The 20,333-nt window shown below is 44.5% G+C and overlaps 1 pseudogene; it reads right to left on the reverse strand.

Moving 5' to 3' along the window:
* Positions 1 to 433: 433 nt before the first annotated feature.
* LOC121540080 overlaps positions 434 to 20,333 on the reverse strand; it is a 76,529-nt pseudogene continuing 56,629 nt past the window's right edge.

The following is a 20,333-nucleotide window of genomic DNA, read 5'->3' on the forward strand; positions in this document are numbered from 1 at the left end:
GATCATTTTATGGTCAGATGAGAATATTTAAATCACCCATGTACATGTATGAATACAAACAATTCCGTTTTCTGAATCAATGTGATCTTTCAAAATAAAACTCATCATCATGACATTGGAATTGCTCTATTATTGAATTGATTGACCCAATGAATCAGCTATTTCCAGTCATCTATGTAGCAGTATATCCATTTAGACAAATAGACGACACATAATACACCCACACATTATATTGGAGCAGGAAGGAACACAAAGGTTGAAGTCTATGACCATCTAAACTGTTTAAACTGACTGTCAATGAAAAAGAATACACAGTCCATACATAAATCAACCAAGTGGAAGTCCAGCGCTACAGGGGACTAAGGTAGTGTAGAGGTCACAACACTGTTTCTATGGAGACTGTTGTGGAGGAGCGTTCCATGGTGTCGTAGAATCACAGGCAGGTCTTGTACTGCAGGAGTTTCTCTGCCAGAAGGCTGCTTCCTACTCCTCTACTCTGCACCACACTCAGGTCTAGGTTCCTGGGACACAGGGGAGGAGAGACTGCTAGGGTGGATCTGTCTCAATACTGTCACCTGCCACAATACTGTCACCTGTCTCAATACTGTCACCTGCCTCAATACTGTCACCTGTCTCAATACTGTCACCTGTCTCAATACTGTCACCTGTCTCAGTACTGTCACCTGTCTCAATACTGTCACCTGTCTCAATACTGTCGCCTGTCTCAATACTGTCACCTGTCTCAGTACTGTCACCTGTCTCAATACTGTCACCTGTCTCAATACTGTCGCCTGTCTCAATACTGTCACCTGTCTCAATACTGTCACCTGTCTCAATACTGTCACCTGTCTCAATACTGTCACCTGCCTCAATACTGTCACCTGTCTCAATACTGTCACCTGTCTCAAAACTGTCACCTGTCTCAATACTGTCACCTGTCTCAATACTGTCACCTGTCTCAATACTGTCACCTGTCTCAGTACTGTCAGCTGTCTCAATACTGTCAGCTGTCTCAATACTGTCAGCTGTCTCAATACTGTCGCCTGTCTCAATACTGTCACCTGTCTCAATATTGTCATCTGTATCATCTGCACAGACTATATTAATACTTTGTTCAGGTCACCTGAAGGGGTCAAGGAAATTCTCAAATTTGTTTGACTGAAAATCTTGAAGTCCAAGACTGAAAGAACTCTAATGGCTTCCTCTCCTCCTCATGTCCTCTGTCTCATCTACAGTGACTATATTGATACATGAGAGGTTGTCATACTGGACCTGGAAGATATCCACCAGAACACCCGAGTGTTTATGGTCATCAACATGGCTAAGAAGAAGAAGAAATGCTCCAGATTCCCTTCATGCAGTGTGTTTGGGTAGAAGGTACCTGTAGTTGGACAGGAGAACAGTACTATCAGTGGCCATAGGACTGAATCACCATAATGCAGACAGAACCCCATCAACCATTCCAACATGAATGTATGTTCCTCTTCAGTTTCTATGGTTACGATGATGCATCTGTTAGTGAAGCCTTTACCTCCAGAGAGTAGGTAGACCAGCTGGATGATGAGGGCTCCCAGGAAACAGCTCCCTCTGTAGGACAGGGGGAGGAAGTGCAGGGAGATGCATCTGATATGACTGGGTGTCAGGTGGAAGGAGATCACAGAGCCTGGAACAGAGAAGAGAGGAAGACTGGGAAGAGAAAGAAGCATTCATTTGTTTCAAACGTCTCTTGTCTGTCTCTAATACACCAGTAGGGGGCATCCTAACCCTAGCTTCCAGAGTTCAGAATACTATCCTCCGTGTTGGCAGTTGGTTCCAACACTCCACATTCTAACTTCATCCTAACTACATATGGTGTCCATTGACATTCGAAATCTCAAACCCAGTTTGTCTCTGTGTACGAACAGTGTAGCAGCAATAGGTGTGTCAGAAATACGTGCTCAGCCAGCCCCAGTAGGATGTACTGTGGGAGCCAGCTGGAAGCAGGCCATGAAGGACACCTGGAGCACCTTCCCTGACAGGGCCTGCTCCGTCAGAGGATAGCCCTTCCTGTGGACCTCAGACAGGCCCGCTACCAGGACAGACTGGGCCGCACGCATGACCCAGCACTGAGAGGAGAGGAGGGAGGGGACAGGGAGAGAAACAGAGAGAGAGAGAGAGGGAGAGAGAGAGAGACATTAACATTGACTGGCTCATTGATGTGGATGGTGGTTTGTGTGTGTCTGTGTCTGTGTGTGTGTGTGTCTGTGTGTGTGTGTGTCTGTATGTGTCTGTGTGTGTCTGTGCGTGTGTGTGTGTCTGTGTGTGTGTGTCGTGTATGTGTCTGTGTCTGTGTGTGTCTGTGCGTGTGTGTGTCTCTGTCTGTGTGTGTGTGTGTGTCTGTTTGTCTGTTTGTCTGTCTGTCTGCCCGTGTGTGTGTCTGTGTGTGTCTGTGTCTGTGTGTGTGTGTGTGTCTGTGTGTGTGTGTGTGTGTCGTGTATGTGTCTGTGTGTGTCTGTGCGTGTGTGTGTCTCTGTCTGTGTGTGTGTGTGTCTGTGTGTGTGTGTCGTGTGTGTGACCTGATGACTCTGTCGGGGGGAGAAGGATGTTGTGATCTCCACATGAATCTAGGTAGCCATAACCAAATCGGCTAGTCACTGGAGAGACGATATATCAACACAGAGATGGGCAAAATATACTGTACATCAAAAATGGATCTTGTTAAAAATACCAGATACTGTAAAGACTAATGTATCAAACTAAAATACAAAAATACTTTTGTAGTTGTATTAGATAAAATACAAATACATACGAGGTAAATACATTTGCTAGTATACACCTTCACTACAACAACATTCTCAGTGACGGAAGAAAACAGCTTTTTAACTTTCTATGACTGTGATATGAGATTGTTCATCTACCTTAGTTGAATGTACTGATGGTAAGTCTCTCTGGATATGAGTCTCTGCTAAATGACTAAAATGACAATGTAAAAATGAACAATTGCAAAGCACACTGGGTATTTTATTGGCCTTCTTTTGGGTGCAGAGCTCATTATTTTAATACCCAGCATATTTTTCAAGTGTTCTTTTTTACATGTATATGTAGTTCATTTAGCAGACGCTCTTATCACACCTTAGTGCTATCAGACTTCTGATACCAATGCAGGGTGAAAGTGGGGCTACAAGATGTGAATCGCTATTTAAAAAATGGTATAGAAAAGTATTTAGTATTTTCAAAATACATTGGAGTGTAGTTCATCCCAGCATAATTCAAATGACTAAATACTCAGAAGTAATTATATGTATTTCAAATGCATGTAACATAAATACAAACTATCTTTGCCGACTACCAAAAAATCTGTGTACATTCGTTATCAAAGAAACCACACCCTCCATACAGAGTACACATTTTTGTCATTTACTAGTCACTTTATCAAACCATAGTGACATCAGACTTCTGATACCAATGCAGGATGAAAAGGGGAACACAAAATGTCCAACCCCATAAAGAATGGATAGAAAAATGTGTTGTATTTTACAACAACAAAATGTTTTTACAAATTACAGGTCTCAAAAGTATCTTGTTCCAAATACATAGGATTGTAGTTCAGGCCAGTGCAATACAAATGACAAAATAGTCAAAAGTCATTGAAATATGTATTTCAAATACGTATTAACAGACATTGCCCATCTCTGTCTCCCACATTATCTTCTGTAACATGTTGAAGGAATGCCTGCTGTTGAAGCGTACTCCCACCCTAAAGCCACTCTCCAATTAGGGGCCCACATCCTAGTTAAGCAGTACACCTTGCTGCAGTCAACTCTCTATGCCCGTTTGGTGAGCCACCATGCGGCTGGTGGGGTCTCCAACCCAGCCACTATCTCAAAGACTATGGACCTCTTGATGAACTCTTTTGATGTAGTTTTGATTGGTATGGTGGCCAAAGACATTTCAGTTATAGTTTTGACTTAAAGGGATACTTCAGGATGTTGTCAATGAAGCCCTATATTTACTTCCCCAGTCAGAGGAACTTGTGGATAACATTTGTGGTGACAGAAATTGACTTAGGTACAAGGTCATTAAGTAAGATGACATACAGTTAGTCTTAAAGGTACTAAACGTAAGTTATTGTGTGAAGAAGATATAAGGAAGAAAACATTCTGCCAGTAAAACTTCATTAGAACAGTGTGTTTACAAGTTCCTCTTTCTGGTCCTCTGTCTAAACCAACTGTTTCTGGCGGAGTGCCAAAACAGCTTCTGGGTGAGGCGCAGCATCCTGTTGTTGATCCTCTGTCTAAACCAACTGTTCTAGGCGGAGTGCCAAAACAGCTTCTGGCTGAGGGGCAGCATCCTGTTGTTGATCCTCTGTCTAAACCAACTGTTCTAGGCGGAGTGCCAAAACAGCTTCTGGGTGAGGGGCAGCATCCTGTTGTTGAGATAGAAGTCACAACAGCTCAGCATTAGGGTTGAAAACTGAGATGTGTCAGTTCTCAGAACCCTGTTCCGAGAACTGAAACAACACCCTGATCTCTTGAGTTTGTAAGTGATTGCCCAGTAATTATGCTCTGAGGAGAGATAGGTATTTTATTTTGCCTTTTCAAAGTGATTTGTGAAACATTTATTTTTAATAGAACTGTATTTTGCTATCTACCTTAGTTGAGCAAGTCACTCTGGATAAGCTAAATGACTCAAATGTAAATGTATATGTGAAAATGAACCTACAAATTAACTGTAAAGCACACTGGGTATTATATTGGCCTTGTTTAGGGGGTGGAGCTCTTTAGAATAATACTCAGCAGTTGCTTTGCAATTATTCATTTTTACATCGACATTTACATTTTAGTCATTGCAGACACTCTATCCAGGGTGACTTTTAATTAGTGCCTTCATCTTAAGACAGCTTGGTGAGACAACAAAATATTACAATCATATCAAGTACATTTTCCCTCAACAAAGTATTTATCAACATTTTCATATACATTTATATTAGTTAATTTAACAGACGTTCTTATCACACCATAGTGCTATCAGACTTCTGATACCAATGCAGGGTGAAAGGGGGCCCACAACAGGTGAACCGCTATGATAAATGGTGTAGAAAAGTATTTAGTATTTATTTGGAAAATAAAAAATACAAAATGCATTGGAGTGTAGTTCAGCCCAGTGTAATTCTAATGACAAAATATTCAGAAGTAATTAAAATACGTATTTCAAATACATGTAACATAAATACTAACCATCTCTGCCTACTACCCAACACTCTGTCACGCTTCCTCATCAAATAAACCACACCCCCTCTACATACAGAGTTCACAGTCAAGAGGAAGCCACTTCCTGTCCTCTGGTGTAGAGTTCCATGAAACAGAAAGTAATCTTTGACACTGAACAGAAAGTAATCTTTGACACTGCCATTGCTTAACCTACGGGAGAGAGCACCAAAATGGCAGAGAATCAGGAACTGTTCTGTTGCTCCATCTGTCTGGATCTACTGAAGGATCCGGTGACTACTGCCTGTGGACACAGCTACTGTATGGAGCTGTATTGAGGGAAGCTGGGATCAGGATGATCTGAAAGGGGTCTATAGCTGTCCTCAGTGCAGAGAGACCTTCACTCCAAGGCCTAATCTGAGGAAAAATAACATGTTGGCTGAGAGTGGTGGAGAAACTGAAGAAGACAGGACTCAGGCTGCTCCCCCTCCTGCCCTGTGCTATGCTGGACCTGGAGATGTGGCGTGTGATTTCTGCACTGGGACCAGAAAGCAGAAAGCCCTCATGTCCTGTCTGGCGTGTCTGGCCTCTTACTGTGAGACTCACCTCCAACCTCACTATGAATTTCCTGGTTTCAAGAAGCACAAGCTGGTCAAAGCCACCGCACAACTACAGGAGAAGATCTGCTCTCATCATGACAAATTGCTGGAGGTTTTCTGTCGTACCGATCAGCAGTGTATCTGTTATCTGTGTACAATGGATGAACATAAAGGCCATGATACAGTGTCAGCTGCAGCAGAGAGGACTGAGAAACAGGTAAGACCAGAACTACTTGTTTGTGACTGTCTGATAAACAAATAATTAAACATACAGTAGGAACTAAGGCTGTTTGAATATGAGATCATTCAAATGAAATCGATCCACGGCAGAACAAATATGAACACAAACCTTGAGTATATTGAGTTTGCTCCAAATGTATCACAATTTTCTGGAAGTCAAACACTATTGTCGTTCCGAATGCCCTTTTAGGAGTTCAAAGTTCAGTCTCAACCCCTTGATACATGTACGTATAAAACTATAATCATTAACATAGCAACATAGAAAATGTCATATGGTAAAGGAGCTTCCTCAAGATTTTAGACCTTCCTCTCTATGTGCCCTATGTCACATTACTATACTATTGATCTAGTGGACAAATAAAGCTTGATAGCTCATTGAAGAGTGATTCTCCACAGAGGCAGCTGGGGATGAGTCAGCAGAAGGTCCAGCAGAGAGAGAAGGAGCTGAAGGAGCTCCAACAGGCTGTGGAGTCTCTCAAGGTGAGTATTGTTGACCAGAGGAGACACACCATTTCACTTCTCTCCTCCAGTCAGAGAGAGAGAGAGAGAGAGAGAGAGAGAGAGAGAGAGAGAGAGAGAGAGAGAGAGAGAGAGAGAGAGAGAGAGAGAGAGAGAGAGAGAGAGAGAGAGAGAGAGAGAGAGAGAGAGAGAGAGAGAGAGAGAGAGAGAGAGAGAGGAGAGAGAGGAGAGAGAGAGGAGGGAAGAGAGAGAGAGAGAGAGAGAGAGAGAGAGAGAGAGAGAGAGAGAGAGAGAGGAAGGGACTCTCTCCAATCCCACTGACCTCACTGTTGGGAACAGGCTGTCTGGACTCTTTTCAGAGAATATACTGCTTAATGTAACCGGCGGGATATGAACCCAGGTCTACTGCGGGAGAAAGCAACAGCTTGACCGTTACACCAAGAGGACATTGGCATTGACTGATGTCCCCTATACTTAACGTGGAGCCCTCATCACATACAACCATGAGTAACCATGACCACTCTGTCTCTCTCTCTCTCTCTCTCTCTCTCTCTCGCTCTCTCTCTCAATTCAAATGGCTTTATTGGCATGGGAAACATATGTTTACATTGCCAAAGCAAGTGAAATAGATAATAAACAAAAGTGAAATAAACAATCAGAAATGAACAGTAAACATTACACTCAAAAAAGTTCCAAAGGAATAGAGACATTTCAAATGTTATAACTCAAGCGCAAACAGAGTGAGCCATTCGCCAGACTGAGTTCTGGAGGTGAAATGGAAATGAATGAGGGAGAGTTAAGTGAGGTATAAGGTGTGGTGAAGAGCTCAGAACCAGAGCCTGGCATCAATGGACATGATAAAGAAGAATCTGGTGCAGTAGGAGTTACATTGTAGGAGAAAGTGGATCCATACCTTTTGGTGGATCCATTTGTGGTTTCAGGGTGGGTGGGAAAGGAGTTGGGTGCAGTTGAATCAGTGAAGGTAACCTGTAGTGGACTTGGGATATTTGTTGGTGTTTCTTCTGACCAGAGGGAGTGGGCGCTCCGTGTCACGCAACTTGGGTCAAGATCTGTTTCTTGCTTTGCTCTTTGGAACAGGGCACCATTGAAAGGAGTGATTTCTGGGGTAGCGTTAAGTGTAGAGGTGGAGAAATTAAGGATGAAGACTGCTGGTGTTTGTGATTCCCGCCGTTTGGTGCAACACAGACCCGGTGGTGACGTGGTGAAACAGAGGAGTCAGTCCTTTTTGAGTTATGAGTCTTTAACAGAGAAAGTCATGGTAGGATATATCAGTTATCCTGTTAGAGCTTTTGTGGCGAATCCACTGTGCTGATTCAGGTGCAACGTTTATGGTAATGTTGCAGCAGTTTGTAGGAGGGAGATTCCAAGATGTGGGAAGTGTGCAGGAGGGCATGGGATAGAGGATTGGGTAGTTTTGGTGGATAAAGTTGTGTGTGTCAACTGTTGGGATGCCCATGTTGCTGGGGATCGGAAGTGTCCGGTGCGAGAGAGGCAGGTTGAGGTGGCTAGAGTCAGAGTAGTGCAGAAGGTGTCGTATGCTGAGACAGTGAAGGAAGTAGAGGAGGATGGGTCAAGGGTGAGAGATCCTGAGAGGATCCCTGTGAGTAGTAGATCTGTGCCAGCACAGAGGGATAGGCCAACGAGTGATATATGCTTTAGTAAAGTTAGCTTCTTAGAGTTCATAGCAATGGTTATCAACTATACCGCAGAAATGGAACGTAAATCAAAGAAAAAATATGTTGTGGTGGCAGCTGCAGAGAAGTATTTGGGCATACAAGATTAGACTTCAGAAGAGTTACAGGGTGTGTTGAGTTGTGGTTTCCTGTCCTCCCAGGCCGTTGGCATGGTGCAGGAGCAGATAGGGTCAAAGTAGTGGAATGGGGTAGTGGGTATTTAATGAGTATAGGTTAGTTGGAAGGGTGTTTTTTCTGTATTATTATAATTTCCCCTTTTCCCATTTTGTGTCACAAAGTAAAATAGATTTATATTATAGTCCAGTTGGGGGCGGTAATGCAACATATTGGATGCCAACCACCGTTAAACTCCAAAGAAGAAGAACCATTATATTATGGCTATGTACAGTGTTGTAACAATGTCTCTGTCTCTCTCATTCATTAACTTTCATGGTAGTTGGTTGTGTGGGTCTCTGGTTATGAATAGGGTGCTGACAGACAATTGTTGATGGATATTTATAGAGCTCTGATCAGGACGCCAATTGATTACTGGTGTACAGTTTATGGAACAGCGGTAAAGACTTGGCTTCAGAAGCTGGACAGAATCCAGTATATAGCTTTAAGGATATGTATTGGTGCATTTAAATCAACATCTGTATGTGCCTTACTGGTGGAGGCAGGAGAGATGCCTTTGGATATACAGCGTAAAAAAATGGTCATTATCTTATTGGGTTGAAAGGCTGTGAGGTTGAGCATCCCACTGCTACTGTTCTAGATGACTGTTGGGAATATACTAGTAGACAAGGCAGTGGTTTTGGTTGGACAGTTGGAAAGCTTGCTGATGAGATTGGTTTGAGGGAGTTGGAGGTTGGCCCTTCTGTGGTGATAGGGGATGTTCCTCCATGGTTACTCCCAGACCCTGTTGTTGATCTAACCTTGGTAGAGAAAAGGAAAGATTGGTCAGAAGTCAGTGATATAGTGAAACTGGTTGACAATTACATTGGTAAAAGTTTTTATGCTTTTTTAATGCTTTTCACAGACGGATCCAAGGACCCAGATAGTAGGCGCACAGGAGCAGGCGTTTACGTTCCTGAATTTGATGTGCAGATATGTAGAAGACTAACAGATGAACTGTCAGTATACTCAGTTGAACTGTTGGTGATAATAGTTGCCCTCCAGTGGGTGGAGGACGTACAACCTGTTAGAATTATAGTATTCTCAGATTCTCTGTCTGTATTGAATAGTTTATCATCTGGTAAATCTAATAGGAGTTACCTGCTATTGGAGGTATTAATGTTATTATGGAGAATTGAGAGAATGGGTTTAGTAGTGAGATTCTGCTGGGTCCCAGCACATTCGGGTGTGGAAGGGAATGAAATTGTAGACCAGTTAGCTAAAAGAGCTTTGAAACGAGATATAATTGATATTAATGTTCCACTGGGTAGAGGTGAGGCCAAATGTAAGATCAGAGACATTTTGATAGATGTGTGGCAGAAGAGATGGTACTCTGAGCACAAGGGCCGGCATTTATATGAATAGTTTACAGTTTTACAGAAAGGTCGATGGACCAAGATTCAAAAGTCAGATTAGGAAGGAAGAGGTGGTGTTTACTCAATTGTGCTTAGGACATTGTGCTTTGATTCGTCATTACATCTGGTTGGCAAGCAGGGAATGGTTTGTGTCTGGAAGGTACGGTCGATGAAACGGTGGAGCATGTGTTGTTATATTGTTGTAAGTATGTTGAAGAGAGGGAAAGATTGAAGTGTAGGGTCATTGAGGTTGGACGGGGTTGGGGGGGTTGGAAGGGATTTTGGGGATGGGGGAGGGTCTATTAGAAGTTAGTAGGGCTCTTCTTTATTTTCTCAGAAGTACTGAGTTAGGTAGGAGGATTTAGAAATGTTGGAAACCGTGATTGACCACACACTCCAGCACAGTAGGTGGCGGCATGCACCTTTAACGTTGGTTTGTGGACCGACATTATATCATAGAAGAAGAAGTTGGTTGTGTGAGAGATTTGTGGTTCGTGAGGAGGGCTACTATTCTTTTTTCTTTTGGTTCTTGCGTATTTTATGAATGTGTTTTCTCATGGTGGAGGGTTTGTTTATTGGTTTCCACTGTTTATCGTTTAGAGTTGAGGGGGAGTAGGGGTAGTTTGTTAGGGCGGCGTGATGGCCTCAACCGAGTGGAGAAGAAACGCTGTCGCTTCGGGTCCGTTCCGGAGAAAGGTGTGGAGGAAGTTTTGCTCATGGTCGGCGAACAGGTTGGAGCGGAACATCTGGACTCTGCATCCAGAATGAACAAGGCGGTGGTTGTGTTAATGAAAAAGGTTTGTCTTGAGTGGTTTTGTGAGGGGTGTGTTGGTGCAGATGTCGCCTCTTTCGATAAGAGTTGTGGTGGCTAATCTGCCTCCGTTTATTGCTTCCGAACAGACCGCAAGTAGTTGGTTAGTTTTGGTAAATTTGCAAGTGGTTTCCGTGTGCTCTCGGCTGGGTGCCAAGCGGAATCCGTTAAAACATGTCTCTTTTCGTAGACAAGTGTTTGTTTCTTAACAAACCTCAAGGTTACACAGGGGAGGGGGTGGAACACAGGGTTTGGTAGCACAGATAGTTTTGGGTGTTTCTAGTGTGGGGATCATCAGTTATAGGCTACAAGCAGCAATATGATTGATAGGTAGGACAGGTATTGAACCCAAATAATCCCTACTCAGATGCGCTAACCTCAACCCTAGTAAACATGCATTATAAAAACCTTCTATATAAAATTATCTCATATTGGGAGTAAATAGCCTCTGAATAGAAAAGAAAAAACACTGCATCTTCCAGCCCACCAATAAATGACATAATGCAACCTTGGCGGTTAGCATATTTACCTCAACATGCCCCTCGCTTGCCTGAGAAGGCAGAGTGCTCGATGCTGGTTGATGAATTTTACAATTAATGTACTAGGAAAATACGTTTTTGTCGACCAGAGGTGACTGAATTAATGTTCAGGCGTATTGATAATCATTATAGTAATGAAGTATAATTTCAAAACATGAAAGTTGTCAAGTGGTGGTGGTACCAGGAGGGAGGAGAGTAGAGCAGGGTCAAGTGGTGGTGGTACCAGGAGGGGGAGGAGAGTAGAGCAGGGTCAAGTGGTGGTGGTACCAGGAAGGAGGAGAGTAGAGGAGAGAGTGCAGGGTCAAGTGGTGGTGGTACCAGGAAGGAGGAGAGTAGAGCAGGGTCAAGTGTGGTGGTACCAGAAGGAGAGAGCAGGTCAAGTGGTGGTGGTACCAGGAAGGAGGAGAGTAGAGCAGGGTCAAGTGGTGGTGGTACCAGGAGGGAGGAGAATACATTTTTACATTTTAGTCATTTAGCAGATGCTCTTATCCAGAGCGACTTACAGTTAGTGAGTGCATACATTTTCATACTGTCCCGCCATGGGAAACGAACCCACAACCCTGGCGTTTGAAGGCCCATGCTAAGCTACACGGTAGTAGTGCATGGCCAAGTGGTGGTGGTACCAGGAGGGAGGGAGAGTAGAGCAGGGCCAAGTGGTGGTGCGAGGCCGTGGAGAAAGCGGTGGTGGGGAGGGTTGCAGCTGGGCTACATGAGCTGAGGCAGGTTTCTGTAGTAACAGAGACTCCGGTGGGCGAAGGCTTGGTGGGCTCATCCCAGGAAATATTGCCTGTCATTGGGGAAGAGGCTCTGATCAGGGGGGAAGTGCAGGGGGGCAGAGACTGGGGAGGAGGAGGACGGTACCGTGCCAATGGAGGAGGAGGAAGAGGAAGAGGGGGGAGGTGAGTCTGCGGGAGCAGAGGACAAGGCGTCTCGTTTTCAGACTTTATAGTACAGGGCTCAGTTCTCTGTTTCACCAGAGGGGTTGGAAAAACAGAGTGGGGAAACCAAGAAAATCCCTTGTTTTACGTTTGTCTGATGGGCGGGTAACTTCTGTTGTGGGGAGATGAGGGAGCCTGATGGGTGGGTAACTTCTGTTGTGGAGAGATGAGGGAGCCTGATGGGTGGGTAACTTCTGTTGTGGGGGATATGAGGGAGCCTGATGGGCGAGGTAACTTCTGTTGTGGGGGAGATGAGGGAGCCTGATGGGTGGGTAACTTCTGTTGTGGGGGAGATGAGGGAGCCTGATGGGTGGGTAACTTCTGTTGTGGGGGAGATGAGGGAGCCTGATGGGCGGGTAACTTCTGTTGTGGGGGAGATGAGGGAGCCTGATGGGTGGGTAACTTCTGTTGTGGGGAGATGAGGGGAGCCTGATGGGTGGGTAACTTCTGTTGTGGGGGAGATGAGGGAGCCTGATGGGTGGGTAACTTCTGTTGTGGGGGAGATGAGGGAGCCTGATGGGTGGGTAACTTCTGTTGTGGGGGAGATGAGGGGAGCCTGATGGGTGGGTAACTTCTGTTGTGGGGAGAGGAGGGGAGCCTGATGGGTGGGTAACTTCTGTTGTGGGGAGATGAGGCTGTGGAGTTGTACTCTGATTTATAGAGGGCAGAACTCTTTGGTCCTCTGTAGCTCAATTGGTAGAGCATGGCGCTTGTAATGCCAGGGTAGTGGGTTCGATCCCCGGGACCACCCATATGTAAAAATGTATGCACATGACTGTAAGTCGCTTTGGATAAAAGCGTCTGCTAAATGGCATATTATTATTATTATTATTATCCTGGGTTTTCTCAGGTTCTGCTCACAGACCTTTCCAAACTCTCTCTGTCACAGATAAATCAAATAGACATTTCCCTGGCCTTTCACAAACTCTCAGCTGCTGTCTCTCAGACGGTCTGCCTGTGGATTTTTATAAAAAGTTCTGGGGAATTATTTTACAGGACGTGTGTTGTGTGAGTGCGTCGGGGTGGGGGGAGCTGTCAGCTAAGCTGTAGACGGGAGGCTTTGACTCTCCTGCCCAAAATAGGGATTTGAGCGACATAAAGAACTGGAGGCCTGTGGCATTGCTCTGTTTGGACTATAAGGTCTTTACCAAAGTCCTCGTTAACAGACTGAAGTCCCATCTGGACTCTATTGTACACAAGGACCAAACGTACGTGTACCAGGACACTCAAACACAGACAATCTGTTCATAATCAGGAGAAAGCCTTTGATAGGGTGGACCATGAATATCTGTTCAATGTGTTGTTTTGGTTGTGGGGAGAATTTTGTGGCCTGTGTTCAAATGTTAAATAAATAAATATAAATAATATGCCATTTAGCAGACGCTTTTATCCAAAGCGACTTACAGTCATGCGTGCATACATTTTTGTGTATGGGTGGTCCCGGGGATCGAACCCACTACCCTGGCGTTACAAGCGCCGTGCTCTACCAGATGAGCTACAGAGGACCACGTAATGTCGCGGTCGTATGCTGGAGCTTCATGTATGGTCAAGGTGTGGGGAGGGCTCAGTAGGTGGTGTCGAGGCTGACGAAGTGGAGGTGGCTCATCTCCCAAGTGGCATATAGAGGGAGGGTGCTGATCATCAACAACTTGGTGGCATCCTCTCTATGGCTTAAATTGGCCATTCTCAACGCCCCCGGTGGTCTGCTTGTGGACCTGCAGCGCAAGTTAGTGAATTTTTTCTGGTCAGGGTGGCAGCGTTCTGACTCAGCAGCACAGAGGCTACTGTACCGTACGGAGGTGGGCTGGAGGGAACCAGCATGTGCTCTGTTGAGGAGGGCTGGTGGTTTGGGGCTGGATCAGCAGCTCTTCATCATGCGGCCGGAGAGACTCAATACAGCAGGGGTCTCTGATTTCTATGCTGCAGTACTGAGGGCTGGAGCAGCCTGAGGAGGGGCCACCACCGTTTCCACCACTGCAAGGGACAGCAGAGACTGGGGACTGGCAGGAGAGTCTGGAGGACTTACTGACTTTTAACACTCTGAGCTTAGTGGGAGTGAAGGGGCATCAGTGGCAGGGGGTTGTGGGGGCTGAGAGCATGGCAGGGTATAGGTGGAGGGGGCTCTATAAGCTCCCAGTGCTGGAAAGGTCAGGGGTCGTCCAGTGGAGGGTATTACATGGAGCCCTGGACACCAATAGCTGGTTGGCTCGGGTTGACCTGGGAGTTGGGGAGGGTGTCCGTTTTCTGCAATGACAGACTGTTCATCATGTTTTTTTCCGTGTTGCCAGGGTAATGCCATTACTGTTGACGCCTTAGGGTTGAGTTTGAGTTGTACAAAATGATCAACAGTGTGGAGATGTTTCAGGAGGTATGGGGGCTCAGGGGGGCTGTCTGTACGGCTGGAGAGGAGGGGTTGGATGGACGGTTGGAATGTGGTGCTGGATGGTGTATTGTACTGTGGTGTTGGATACTGGATAATGTGATTTTTTGGAGGTTGTGGTGTCACGCAATGTGTTTTTAGGAGTGGGGGTGGGGGTGTTAGTGTAATGAGGATTGCTCATTAAAGTAAGACAAGTCAGTCTCTCTCTCTTTCTCTCTCTCTCTCTCTCTCTCTCTCTCTCTCTTAACAGCACTCTGCACAGGCAGCAGTGGAGGACAGTGATAAGATCTTTACTGAGCTGATCCGCTCCATTGAGAGAAGGCGCTCTGAGGTGAAGGAGCTGATCAGAGCCCAAGAGAAGGCTCAAGTGAGTCAAGCTGAAGGACTCCTGGAGCAACTGGAGCAGGAGATAGCTGAGCTGAGGAAGAGAAGCACTGAGCTGGAGCAGCTCTCACACACAGAGGATCACATCCATTTCCTCCAGGTAACTAAACTGTCCCGTTACATGTGATATGAAATTAAAACTCTCAATCATTTGGTTCTGTTCTCTCTCTCTCTCTCTCTCTCGCTCTCTCTCGCTCTCTCTCTCTCTCCCTCTCTCTCTCTCCCCCCAGAGTTATCAGTCTCTCTCCGGTACCAGTGTATCTTCAGACTTACCCAGCATCGTTGTCCGTCCTCTTCAGTACTTTGGAGATGTGAGTAAGACTGTGTCTGAACTGAGAGAGAAACTAGAAGACGTCCTTAAAGGAGAATGGACCAAGATCTCCACTACAGGTGTGTTGAAAATAATAAGAACATCAACTTTAGACCATTGAAAGTTCCCTACTAGTCATATACATGTGGAATATGGTATGATGATAACCTTCCCTCTCTCTGTGAATGTGTTTGTGTGTCTGTAGTGAATATAGTGGATGTTGTACTGCCTCCAGAGCCCAAGACCAGAGAACAGTTCTTACAATGTGAGTCTCTTTATTCTGAAGTAACTAACAGTCTCTTTTTACTGACACTCCTAACAATCCCTCTAGAAGTATATAGCAATAGTAGATCTAATCAAAGACTGGGTATCTATCTGACTCCTCATATTTCTCTGATTTGATCTCTGCTGTGCTCTAATCAAAGACAGGGTAGATACAGTATCTGACTTCACTTATTGTTCTAACTCCCCTCATTGGTCTCTGCTCTGCTCTTCTCCCAGATTCCTGTCAGCTCACACTGGACCCAAACACAGCACACACACGCCTCTCTCTGTCTAAAGGGAACAGAAAGGTGACCTATACAGACCAAGTCCAACCATATCCTGTTCATCCAGACAGATTCACAATCAACTTGATGGTTCTGTGTAGAGAGGGTCTGTCTGGACGCTGTTACTGGGAGGTGGAGTGGAGTGGGGGAGTGTGTTGTTACAGCAGTCTCATATAAAGACATCAGCAGAACAGGGACAGGTGGTGCATTTGGATACAATAACAAGTCCTGGAGGTTAGAGTGCTCTAGTGGTGGTTATTTGTTCAGACACAATAATGTTGGGACTAAAGTATCAGGCCCTCAGTCCTCCAGAGTAGGAGTGTACCTGGATCACAAGGCAGGTACTCTGTCCTTCTACAGTGTCTCTGACACAATGACCCTCCTCCACAGAGTCCAGACCACATTCACTCAGCCCCTCTATCCTGGGTTTAATCTCTATGGTACTGCTGAGCTGGTTAAACTGTAGTAGGGTCCACATAGATACTAGTCATGCTGGTGTAGTCTATAGCTGAGCTGGTTAAACTGTAGTAGGGTCCACATAGATACTAGTCATGCTGGTGTAGTCTATAGCTGAGCTGGTTAAACTGTAGTAGGGTCCACATAGATACTAGTCATGCTGGTGTAGTCTATAGCTGAGCTGGTTAAACTGTAGTAGGGTCCACATAGATACTAGTCATGCTGGTGTAGTCTATAGCTGAGCTGGTTAAACTGTAGTAGGGTCCAAATAGATACTAGTCATGCTGGTGTAGTCTATAGCTGAGCTGGTTAAACTGTAGTAGGGTCCAAATAGATACTAGTCATGCTGGTGTAGTCTATAGCTGAGCTGGTTAAACTGTAGTAGGGTCCACATAGATACTAGTCAGGCTGGTGTAGTCTATAGCTGAGCTGGTTAAACTGTAGTAGGGTCCACATAGATACTAGTCATGCTAGTGTAGTCTATAGCTGAGCTGGTTAAACTGTAGTAGGGTCCACATAGATACTAGTCATGCTGGTGTAGTCTATAGCTGAGCTGGTTAAACTGTAGTAGGGTCCACATAGATACTAGTCATGCTGGTGTAGTCTATAGCTGAGCTGGTTAAACTGTAGTAGGGTCCACATAGATACTAGTCATGCTGGTGTAGTCTATAGCTGAGCTGGTTAAACTGTAGTAGGGTCCACATAGATACTAGTCATGCTGGTGTAGTCTATAGCTGAGCTGGTTAAACTGTAGTAGGGTCCACATAGATACTAGTCATGCTGGTGTAGTCTATAGCTGAGCTGGTTAAACTGTAGTAGGGTCCACATAGATACTAGTCATGCTGGTGTAGTCTATAGCTGAGCTGGTTAAACTGTAGTAGGGTCCACATAGATACTAGTCATGCTGGTGGTGATGGTCCGCAGATAAAAATGCTGTTTTTCTGTACAATTATTTTTGTCTGACTGATTTAATCTTCAGAATTGAATTAAAACGTAATAACGTATTTTTTATCAAATGCAATGTTTTAATTGGGAACATTTACATTAATCATGATGTATGCTGTTAATGTATGTTGGTTGTCATTCAGAACCATTGAAATGTTTTCTCAATTGGTTCTCTGTCTCAATGTAATTTTCCTCAGTATCATGGAACAGGTAGTGTTACTTACTTGCTAACTGAACTATATGGGCCGGTTTCCCGGACACAGATGAAGCCTAGTCCTAGACTAAAAAGCATGTTTAATGGAGATGTCCGTGAAACCGACCCTAAGTTTGGCATCTTTTATTCTCCCGTACTGCTCAGTCAAGCAATATTAAACCTGTCCAGCAGGTGGTGCTATTAACCCAACAATAAAAACAGCAGATATCTTGACTTGCCACTCAGTACATCAGTAATGTTCAGAATTGTACTTTAATATCATTGGAGATTGATGGTCTTTTTAATCCACTACCCAGAGTCAGGAACAGATGAAGTTAGGTCTGCTACTGTTCAGTTATTAAATATGATTCATGGTGATGGGAAATAAAAAATCCATCTAGTAGTAGTTTTCCTTTGCTATTTATTCCAAGGTGTGTCTTTAACTTGTAAATGGATTGTGTTGAAGCTGGCATGTGGTGTGGATGATAGAATAGAGTGAATAGAGGAGAGAAGAGAGGAGGAGAGGAGAACATCATATAGAAGACAGATAAGATAGAGAGACAATTCATACCCAGGGGAGTTACTGACTCTGGCCCAAATGACACCCTGTTCCCTACGTAGTGCACTAGGCTACTTCTGACCAGATCTAAAGTAGTGCACTACATAGGGAATAGGGTGGAGATTTGCTCACTGTCATTAGAATGAAGATTTCCATACAGGAGTTACTGTCTCTGTCCCAAATCTCTCCCTGTTCCCTACGTAGTGCACTAGGCTTCTTCTGACCAGATCTAAAGTAGTCTTCTAGATTTTACATGTTTTCTCCCTGTCGTTAGAAAATGACAATATGGTAATGACTTTAGTGGTTTCCTCCCCCTTTGTTTTTATTGGTTGTGTGTTATGTGTGTTGTTGTGTTAGGTTTTCCCCCTGTGTTCCTAATGGAAAATCCATTAACAATGAATCACAAACAAATTATATTCCAGTTGTGTTTAGACAACTTCATGGCTGACATCCCCCAGTTCTGTTAAGACCCATTGAACTGGGTCACATTCTAAATGGTCACTTGTATTGATAGTCCATACTGGTCCTAACTGGGGTTAACCAAACTGGAGGGTTTCTTTCTGCACACATATTCCCTCATCTCCAGAACTTTACCTGATGTCCTCTCTCTCTCTCTCTCTCTCTCTCTCTCTCTCTCTCTCTCTCTCTCTCTCTCTCTCTCTCTCTCTCTCTCTCTCTCTCTGTCTCTGTCTCTGTCTCTGTCTCTGTCTCTCTCTCTCTCTCTCTCTCTCTCTCTCTCTCTCTCGCTCTCTCGCTCTCTCTCTCTCTCTCTCTCTCTCTCTCTCTCTCTCTCTCTCTCTCTCTCTCTCTCTCTCTCTCTCTCTCTCTCTCTCTCTCTCTCTCTCTCTCTGTCTCTCTCTCTCTCTCTCTCTCTCTCTCTCTCTCTCTCTCTCTCTCTCTCTCTCTCTCTCTCTCTCTCTCTCTCTCTCTCTCTGTCTCTCTCTCGTCTCTGTCTCTGTCTCTGTCTCTGTCTCTGTCTCTGTCTCTGTCTTCTCTCTCTCTCTCTCTCTCTCTCTCTCTCTCTCTCTCTCTCTCTCTCTCTCTCTCTCTCTCTCTCTCTCTCTCTCTCTCTCTCTCTCTCTCTCTCTCTCTCTCTCTCTCTCTCTCTGTCTCTGTCTCTGTCTCTGTCTCTCTCTCTCCCATCAAACCGTATAGAAAGCAGCCCACCTCAATATGGTTCCATTCCTGTAGTTATCAGGACACATGAGGTGTGGAACTATTATCTCCTTTCTAAGTGTGAACTTGTCCACTTCCCTTCATGGATTTAAAAGGAAATGACTGGTATATGTAAACTCCCTCTACCCCATGCCAACACCAATCCAATGCTGTACAATTAATTCCATAGCTTAACAACATACATCACTCACACACACACTCACACAGACACACCTATTCACTTGGGCCTTCTCCCTCATGCCCTGCTGACATCCATGCAGGCCCACATTGACCTTGTGACCTCTGGAGCTCCATGCATCTTGTTCTACACTCCTGCCTAGTAAAACCCTTTCTCCCATGGGCCTGAGAGTACAGCTCATTTGAGACCATTTTGGAAAAGATTTTCTGTCATTTTTAAATGCCCACAAAAAATTTCACATTATACTGCTGTTTTGAATGTATAGCAAAACCAGGTAGTTTTGAGGTTGAATAGCTACTTGAGTTGCTTGGTTCTACTGAAATTACCAACAGGCATTGGTCCAGGGTGATCAGGCCTATAATTTGAGACCATTTGGGTAAAGATTAGAGCTTTCTTTCCTTTTTAAATCACTCCAGGCAATATGTAATACAAATCTGATTTGGTTGCAATGCTGGGAAGAACTACACCACAGTAGATCCACGTTGCCTTTCAACTTTTTTCAAATAGGTTAAATCCTTCCAAAATGTCATATGAGGTGCAGCAGGCTAGGAGAAAGGGGGGAGAGAGTGGCCAGCCTCCACAGGGGATATAGAAATACATTGCCTGCTGCCCTAACTTCAACTTGATGCCTATGTGGGTTTATATTGCCATATCAAACTGTCTTCTTTGTCAACCCATCAGGCCACTATAAGGGAAGCCATTACATAAGTATGACAGGATCATTTCATTTTGGTATGACAACTTACAGCTATAACAATGTTACTGTAAGATATATAGATCTTAACATTGGCCTGCTGAATGTACACTATTGGTCATTTGTAGCCGAGGACATTATAATGGTTATTTTAGGTTAGTCATACCATATTTGATCCCAGGCCTAAATGCTACATTACATATAATACATACAAGCCGAGAGGAAGTGGGTCTACAACAGACCCACGTTTGTAAAGTCTGTTCAATAATATTATCCTTTAGATATTTTGTCTCAAATTACCCCTCTCATAATGACCAACCGCCCTGCCCACCGGCACATTAAGTTTAAATGGAATTGTATTTAACTTCTGGCTTCCCACGGGCTGTTGTTGTGCAACCGAATACATTTGAAAGCAACGCTAGTGTGTGTACTGTAAATACAGCTGCGTTGCTAAAAGTAACTAGTACATTGGGTGCAGTAGGTCTTTAGACTCTCCTGGAGGTGGTTTGTAAATC

This window comes from Coregonus clupeaformis, unplaced genomic scaffold (genome assembly GCF_020615455.1).
Source record: "Coregonus clupeaformis isolate EN_2021a unplaced genomic scaffold, ASM2061545v1 scaf1057, whole genome shotgun sequence".
NCBI lineage: Eukaryota > Metazoa > Chordata > Actinopteri > Salmoniformes > Salmonidae > Coregonus > Coregonus clupeaformis.